At 40.3% G+C, this 9529-nt stretch overlaps 1 protein-coding gene across 1 annotated transcript in view; it reads left to right on the plus strand.

The window, feature by feature from the left end:
- LOC114902687 (placenta-specific gene 8 protein) overlaps window positions 1-8629 on the plus strand; it is a 33070-nt gene extending 24441 nt beyond the window's left edge. The window contains exon 5 of the mRNA XM_029235155.1: window positions 8306-8629. The gene's annotated coding sequence lies outside the window, so the exon portion shown is untranslated. The remainder of the gene's footprint in view (window positions 1-8305) is intronic.
- The last annotated feature ends 900 nt before the right edge of the window (window positions 8630-9529 follow it).

Below are 9529 nucleotides of genomic sequence, written 5' to 3' on the forward strand. Positions count from 1 at the left end.
GACAAAAGGATAGGGACGGGACCTGCACCAGTGGGAGGGAGCCGTGAAGGAGGCAAGGTTTCCACACACTAGAAGCCCCTTCGCGGGCGGAGACTGCGAGGGGCGGAGGTGGGAAGCTTCGGAGCCGTGGAGGAGAACACAGCAACAGGGGTGCGGAGGGCAAAGTGGAGAGATTCCCGCACAGAGGATCGGGGCCGACCAGCACTCAACAGCCCGAGAGGCTTGTCTGCTCACCCGCTGGGGCGGGGAGGGGGGACTGGGAGCTGAGTCTCGGGCTTCGGTCACAGCGCAGGGAGAGGACTGGGGTTGGCGGCGTGAACACAGTCTGCAGGGTGTTAGTGCACCACGGCTAGCCAGGAGGGAGTCCGAAAAAAGTCTGGACCTGCCAGAGAGGCAAGAGACCTTTGTTTTGGGGTGTGCGTGGAGTGAGGATTCCTTCCCAGTGTGCCCACAGAAGGCAGAACACTGCCTAAGCGAGCTCCAGAGATGGGCGTGAGCCACGGCTATCAGCTCGGACCACAGAACGGGACTGAACTGCTAACACTGCTGCCGCTGCCACCAAGAATCCTGTGTGCCAGCACAGGTCACTATCCACACACTCCCTGGGAGCTTGTGCAGCCCGACACTGCCAGGGTCCCGGGATCCAGGGACAACTTCCCCGGGAGAATACACAGCGTGCCTCAGGCTGGTGCAACGTCATGCTGGCCTCTGCCGCCTCAGGCTCGCCCCACATCCCAATGATGACTACCGTACCCCTCCCTCCCCCTGGCCTTAGAGAGCAAGAGAGCCAACCCGCAGCTCTCTGGGCAAGGAACAGACTCCTGAGGGGGGCCTACTCACAGAGTTGGGGCCAAAGCCAAAGCTGAACCCCAGAAGCTGTATGAAAGAATAAGAGAAAGGGAAATTTCTCTGTGCAGCCTCAGGAGAAGCAGATTAAATCCCCACAACCAACCTGATAAACCCTACATCTGAAGAATACCTAAACAGATAACGAATGTTCCCAAAATAGAGGCAGTGGACTTTGGGAGCAACTGCACACTTGGGGTTTGCTTTCTGCATTATTTTTTTTCTGGTTTTATGTTTATCTTAGTTTAGTATTTAGTGCTTATTATCATTGGTGGATTTGTTTACTGGGGTTTGGTTGCTCTCTTCCATATATATATATATATATATATATACATACACATATATTTTTTTTCCCTTTTCTCTTTTTTGTGAGTGTGTATGTGTATGCCTCTTTGTGTGATTTTGTCTGTATAGGTTTGCTTTTACCATTTTTCCTAGGGCTCTGTCTGTTCGTTTTTTGTTTTTGTTTTTTTCTCTCTTCCTTTTCTTCTGAGCTGTATGGCTGGCAGGGTCTTGGTGCTCTGGCCGGGTCTCGGGCCTGAGCCTCCGAGGTGGGAGGGCCGAGTCCAGGACATTGGACCACCAGAGACCTCCCGGCCCCACATAATATCAATTGGTTAGAGCTCTCCGAGATCTTCATCTCAACACTAAGACACAGCTCCACCCAATGGTCAGCAAGCTCCAGTGCTGAACACACCATGCCAAACAACTAGCAAGACGGGAACACAACCCTACCCATCAACAGAGAAGCTGCCTAAAGTCATACTAATTTCACAGACACTCCAAAACACACCACCAGACATGGCCCTGCCTGCCAAAAGGACAAGATATAGCCCCAACCGCCAGAACACAGATACCAGTCCCCTCCACCAGGAAGCCTAAATAAGCCACTGAACAAACCTCACCCACTGGGGGCAGACACCAAAAACAACGGGAACTACGAACCTGCAGCCTGCGAAAAGGAGACCCCAAACACAGTAGGTTAAACAAATAGGAAAACAGAGAAATATGCAGCTGATGAAGGAACAAGGTAAAAACCCACCAGACCAAACAAATGAAGAGGAAATAGGCAGTCTACCTGAAAAATAATTCAGAGTAATGATAGTAAAGTTGATCCAAAATCTTGGAAATAGAACGGAGAAAATCAAAGAAATGTTTAACAAGGACCTAGAAGAACTAAAGAGCAAATGAACAATGATGAACAACACAATAAATGAAATTAAAAATTCTCTAGAAGGAATCAATAGCAGAATAACAGAGGGAGAAGAACGGATAAGTGACCTGGAAGATAAAATAGTGGAAATAACTACTGCAGAGCAGAATAAAGAAAAAAGAATGAAAAGAATTGAGGACAGTCTCAGAGACCTCTGGGACAACATTAAATGCACCAACATTCAAATTATAGGGGTCCCAGAAGAAGAAGAGAAAAAGAAAGGGACTGAGAAAATATTTGAAGAGATTATAGTTGAAAACTTCCCTAACATGGGAAAGGAAATAGTCAGTCAAGTCCAGGAAGCACAGAGTCCCATACAGGATAACTCCAAGGAGAAACACACCAAGACACATATTAATCGAACTATCAAAAATTAAATACAAAGGAAAAATATTAAAAGCATCAAGGGAAAACCAACAAATAACATACAAGGGAAACCCCATAAGGTTAACAGCTGAACTTTCAACAGAAACTCTGCAAGCCAGAAGGGAGTGGCAGGACATATTTAAAGTGATGAAAGAGAAAAACCTACAACCAAGATTGCTCTACCCAGCAAGGATCTCATTCAGATTCAACAGAGAAATCAAAACCTTTACAGACAAGCAAAAGTTAAGAGAATTCAGCACCACCAAACCAGCTTTACAACAAATGCTAAAGGAACTTCTCTAGGCAGGAAACACAAGAAAAGGAAAAGACCTACAATAACAAACCCAAAACAATTAAGAAAATGGTAAGAGGAACATACGTAACGATAATTACCTTAAATGTAAATGGATTCAGTGCTCCAAACAAAAGACACAGACTGGCTGAATGGACACAAAAACAAGACCCATATATATGCTGTCTACAAGAGACCACTTCAGACCTAGGGACACATGCAGACTGAAAGTGAGGGGATGGAAAAAGATATTCCATGCAAACTGAAATCAAAAGAAAGCTGGAGTAGCAATTCTCATATCAGACAAAATAGACTTTAAAATAAAGACTATTACAAGAGACAAAGAAGGACACTACATAATGATCAAGGGATCAATCCAAGAAGAAGGTATAACAACTGTAAATATTTATGCACCCAACATAGGAGCACCTCAATACATAAGACAAATGCTAACAGCCATAAAAGGGGAAATTGAGGGCTTCCCTGGTGGCGCAGTGGTTGAGAGTCCACCTGCCAATGCAGGGGACATGGGTTCGTGCCCCGGTCCGGGAAGATCCCACATGCTGCGGAGTGGCTGGGCCCGTGAGCCATGGCTACTGAGCCTGCACGTCCGGAGCCTGTGCTCCACAAAGGGAGAGGCCACAACAGTGAGAGGCCCACGTACCGCAAAAAAAAAAAAAAAAGGGGAAATTGACAGTAACACAATAATAGTAGGGGACTTTAACACCCCACTTTCACCAATGGACAGATCATCCAAAATGAAAATAACTAAACACAAGCTTTAAAAGACACATTAGACCAAATATACTTAATTGATATTTATAGGACATTCCATGAAAAAAAAACAGAATACACTTTCTTCTCAAGTGTCCATGGAACATTTTCCAGGATTGATCATATCTTGGGTCACAAATAAAACCTTGGTAAATTTAAGAAAATTGAAATCATATCAATTATCTTTTATGACCACAATATTATGAGACTAGATATCAAATTAGAGGGAAAAAATCTGTAAAAACTACAAACACATGGAGGCTCAACAGTACACTACTAAATAACCAAGAGATCACTGAAGAAATCAAAGAGGACATCAAAAAATACCTAGAAACAAATGACAATGAAAATACAACACAAAACCTATGGGATGCAGCAAAAGCAGTTCTAAGAGGGTAGTTTATAGCAATACAATCCTACTGCAAAAAACAAGAGAAATCTCAAATAAACAACCTAACCTTACACCTAAAGCAATTAGAGAAAGAAGAACAAAAAACCCCCAAAGTTAGCAGAAGGAAAGAAATCATAAAGATCAGATCAGAAATAATTGAAAAAGAAATGAAGGAAAGATAGCAAAGATCAATAAAACTAAAAGCTGGTTCTTTGAAAAGATAAACAAAATTGATAAACCATTAGCCAGTCTCATTAAGAAAAAAAGGGAGAAGACTCAAATCAATAGAATTAGAAACGAAAAAGGAGAAATAACAACTGACACTGCATAAATACAAAGGACCATGAGAGACTACTACAAGCAGCTATATGCCAATAAAATGGACAACCTGGAAGAAATGGACAAATTCTCAGAAAAGTACAACCTTCCAAGACGAACCAGGAAGTAACAGAAACTATGAACAGACCAATCACAAGAAGTGAAATTGAAACTGTGATCAATAATCTTCCAACAAACAAAAGCCCAGGAGCAGATGGCTTCACAGGCGAATTCTATCAAACATTTAGAGGAGAGCTGACACCTATCCTTCTCAAATTCTTCCAAAATATAGCAGAGGAAGGAACACTCTCAATCACGTTCTACAAGGCCACCATCACTCTGATACCAAAACCAGACAAAGATGTCACACAAAAAAAGAAAACTACAGACCAATATCACTGATGAACATAGATGCAAAAATCCTCAACAAAATACTAGCAAACAGAATCCAACAGCACATTAAAAGGATCATACACCATGATCAAGTGGGGTTTATCCCAGGAATGCAAGGATTCTTCAATATACACGACTCAATCAATGTGATACACCATACTAACAAATTGAAGGATAAAAACCATAAGATAATCTCAACAGATGCAGAAAAACCTTTTGACAAAATTCAACACCCACTTATGATAAAAACTCTCCAGTAAGTGGGCAGAGAGGGAACCTACCTCAACATAATAAAGGCCATATATGACAAACCCACAGCAAACATCATTCTCAATGATGAAACACTGAAACCATTTCCTCTAAGATCAGGAACAAGACAAGGTTGTCCACACTCACCGCTGTTATTCAACATAGTTTTGGAAGTTTTAGCCACAGCAATCAGAGAAGGAAAAGAAATAAAAGAAATACAAATCAGAAAAGAAGAAGTAAAAGTGTCACTGTTTGCAGATGACATGATACTATACATAGAGAATCCTAAAGATGCTACCAGAAAACTACTAGAACTAAACAATGAATTTGGTAAAGTAACAGGTTACACAATTAATGTACAGAAATCTCTTGCATTCCTATACATTAATGATGAAAAAACTGAAAGAGAAATTAAGGAAGCAATCCCATTTATCACTGCAACAAAAAGAATAAAATACCTAGGAATAAACCTTCCTAAGGACACAAAAGACCCATATGCAGAAAACTATAAGACACTGATGAAAGAAATTAAAGACGATACAGACAGATGGAGAGATATACCATGTACTTGGAGTGGAAGAATCAACATTGTTAAAATTACTATATTACCCAAAGCAATCTACAGATTCAGTACAATCCCTATCAAGCTACCAATGGCATTTATCATAGAACTAGAACAAAAATTTTTACAATTTGCTTGGAAACACAAAAGACCCTGAACAGCCAAAGCAATATTGAGAAAGAAAAACGGAGCTGGAGGAATCAGGCTCCCTGACTTCAGACTATACTACAAAGCTACAGTAATCAAGACAGTATGGTACTGGCACAAAAACAGAAATATAGATCAATGGAATGGAATAGAAAGCGCACAGATAAACCCACACACATATGGTCACCTTATCTTAGACAAAGGAGGCAAGAATATACAATGGAGAAAAGACAGCCTCTTCAATAAGTGGTTCTGGGAAAACTGGATAGCTACATGTAAAAGAATGAAATTAGAACACTCCCTAATACTGTATAAAAAAATAAACTCAAAATGGATTAAAGACCTAAATGTAAGGCCAGACACTATTAAACTCTTAGAGGAAAACATAGGCAGAACACTCTATGACATAAATCACAGCAAGATCCTTTTTGACCCACCTCCTAGAGAAATGGAAATAAAAACAAAAATAAACAAATGGGACCTAATGAAACTTAAAACCTTTTGCACAGCAAAGGAAACCATAAACAAGATGAAAAGACAGCATTCAGAATGGGAGAAAATATTTGCAAATGAAGCAACAGACAAAGCATTAATCTCCAAAATATACAAGCAGCTCATGCAGCTCAATATCAAAAAAGCAAATAACCCAATCCAAAAATGGGCAGAAGGCTTAAATAGACATTTCTCCAAAGAAGATATACAGATTGCCAACAAACACATGAAAGGATGCTCAATATCACTAATCATTAGAGAAATGTAAATCAAAACCACAATGAGGTATCACCTCACAGTGGTCAGAATGGCCATCATCAAAAAATCTACAAACAATAAATGTTGGCGAGGGTGTGGAGAAATGGGAACCCTCTTGCACTGTTGGTGGAATGTAAATTGATACAGCCACTATGGAGAACATTATGGAGGTTCCTCAAAAAACTAAAAATAGAACTACCGTATGACCCAGCAATCCCACTACTGGGCATATACCCTGAGAAAACCATAATTCAAAAAGAGGCGTGGGGCTTCCCTGGTGGTGCAGTGGTTAAGAATCCGCCTGCCAATGCAGGAGACACAGGTTTGAGCCTTGGTCCGGGAAGATCCCACATGTCTCAGAGCAGCAAAGCCCATGCACCACAACTACTGAACCTGCATTCTAGAGCCCATGAGCCACAATGACTGAAGCCTGTGCGCCTAGAGTCCATGCTCCACAACAAGAGGAGCCACCACAGTGAGAAGCATGCACACTGCAACAAAGAGTAGCCCCCACTTGCCGCATCTAGTGAGAGCCCATGCACAGCAGCAAAGACCCAACGCAGCCTATAAATTAATTAATTAATTAATTAATAAAAAGAGTCACGTACCACAGTGTTCACTGCAACACTATTTGTAATAGCCAGGACATGGAAGCAACCTAAATGTCCATCAAGAGATGAATGGATAAAGAAGATGTGGCACATGTATACAATGGAATAGTACTTGGCCATAAAAAGAAACGAACTTGAGTTATTTGTAGTGAGGTGCATTGACCTAGAGTCTGTCATACAGAGTGAATTAAGTCAGAAAGAGAAAAACAAATACCATATGCTAACACATATATATGAAATCTGAAAAAAAAAAAGGTTCTGATGAACCTAGGTACAGGACAGGAATAAAGATGCAGAGGTAGAGAATGGACTTGAGGACAGGGGGAGGGGGAAGGGTAAGCTGGGACGAAGTGAAAGAGTGGCATGGACATATATACACTACCAAATGTAAAATAGCTAGCTAGTGGGAAGCAGCTGCATAGCACAGGGAGATCAGCTCGGTGCTTTGTGACCGCCTAGAGGGGTGGGTATAGGGAGGGTGGGAAGGAGGCTCAAGAGGGACGGGATATGGGGATATATGTATACATATAGCTGATTCACTTTGTTATATAGCAGAAACTAACACAACATTGTAAAGCAATTATATGCCAATAAAAATGTTAAAAACAAACAAGGAAGGGAGAATAGACAAATCTCCCAGAAATACAGAATTTTAAATAATTTATGTAGGTACACCTCCCCCAAGGAGATAGAGCATAATTCCCCACCCCTTAAGTGTGGGTTTGCATAGCAACTTTCTTTCAAAATGTATAGTATGAACAGGAGGGAAAAAACTAACTTCACAGTGGAAAAACCTGACAAAACTACCTCAGCCAGTTAATATCAAAGTTAACACCATCAGTGGTGTCCTGTTGATAGCACGTACCCCTAAAATGATGTGATGAGATTGGCACCTTACCTCTAGGGTTTTCCTCTCAAAACCCCACAACTCCAGTCTAACCATGAGAAAAAGATTAGACAAACAAAAATTGAGACCCATTGTACAAAATACAAAAATTGAGGCAGATTCTCCTCAAAAGTGTCAAGATCATCAAAAACAAGGAATGTTTGAGAAACTATTGCAGTTTAGAGGAGCCTAAGGAAATATGATGACTAAAGGTAATACACCAGCTAGATGGGATCCTGGAACAGCAAAGGAACATTAGGTAAAAACTGAGGAATCTGAATAAAGGATAGGCTTTGATTAATAATCTATCAACATTGGTTCGTGGTCACAAACCTAACACAGTAAGATGTTAACCAATAAGGGAACTGGTGCAAGTTATATGGGAACTCTCTGTACTATCTTTGCAACTCTTCTGTAAATCTAAAATGATTCTAAAATTAGACCTTTATTAAAATTTAAAAAGTAGATTGAGAAAATTTAACCCTATTTTTTGTCTGTCCCTTATAGGTGAAGAGCTCTTTTTTTTCTTTCCTTTCTCCTGTGGTCTCTCTCCTGACCTCGTGAAGAGCTCTTACTGAAGCAGCTAAAACCAGCTCCACACCTCTTCAGCTTGAGTGCTTCTCCACTTTTTGCAATTGAAATATGATTGGTATGTTTAATCACAATCAATGGGGTAAAAAAAATTGAACTTTGATTTATTTTTAAGGAGTGTTGTCCCTTAGTTTTGCTAAATGGTCCAGCTTAGTTTCTCCTTGCTATTAAATTTTCTGGCTTATAAATTTTGTATTACATTTAAAATATAAACCAAATAAAAGATTTTACTAACATGAATCTTTATGCTTCTTTGCTCTCAATAAAATGTCCTTACGTCATTAGTCAATTTCAGGGGTCAATCTCATAATTTGGTTCTCGTAGTTTGGTTTCCTAGCAGGAGATTTCGGTCCACAGCTACTCAGCTCTCTTTCCTCTAAGAAGTTTAAGAGATAGAGAAAACGGCTACAGACAACTATTCTAAGACACTTATGGTACATTTAGCCAACACTTTTGCTCCTTTTCACGTAATCTATAAGCATTATCAATGCTGACAAAGCAACAATGCACTATGCTCTGCTTCCCAACTGCATACCTGATGGTTTCATTGTTGTGTTATTGATTTTCTTTCTCTTTTGGATATGAAGTATCAGAGCAAGTAATAAAAATTCAATTATCAATTCAATATGATTCAATTTTGGTTAAATATTGATGCATAAATGTGTGAAGAAACTATTTTTTTCACATTTCTCAACCTGTTTGATCCTCTACAACATTGTACCTTGATGAAAATCTCACTTCCTAATTTCCTTTCGTTCTCCTCCTACACTTCTGAGTCCATTTCATTTGTTGGGGTGGGGGGTTGAGGGAGGCAAAACTATCTACTATAATTAGATATTTCACTATAAGTATATTGTGAAATTTCAGTGAGATAAAATGTAAAAGCACCTGGAACTTAAGAGGCATTCAACAATCTTGAGTGTTTTGCCCTTCTTTACTTGCCTTATAGATGTAGGTACTTTGCAAGGTTCTTTCCTGGGTCCACTCCTTTTGCAACTCATGTTCTTCTTAGAGTCCTCTACTCCCGTGTCTTCAAACGCCTCCTATACACCAAGGAGGACTGTATTCCTAGTTTCTCCCTTACTATTGATCTTCAGAATGTCTCTTCAGCTGCCTACTAAACAAGTCCATATGGATGTG

The sequence above is a fragment of the Monodon monoceros genome, unplaced genomic scaffold, assembly GCF_005190385.1.
Source record: "Monodon monoceros isolate NGI ecotype Baffin Bay Population unplaced genomic scaffold, NGI_Narwhal_1 Super_Scaffold_20, whole genome shotgun sequence".
Lineage (NCBI taxonomy): Eukaryota > Metazoa > Chordata > Mammalia > Artiodactyla > Monodontidae > Monodon > Monodon monoceros.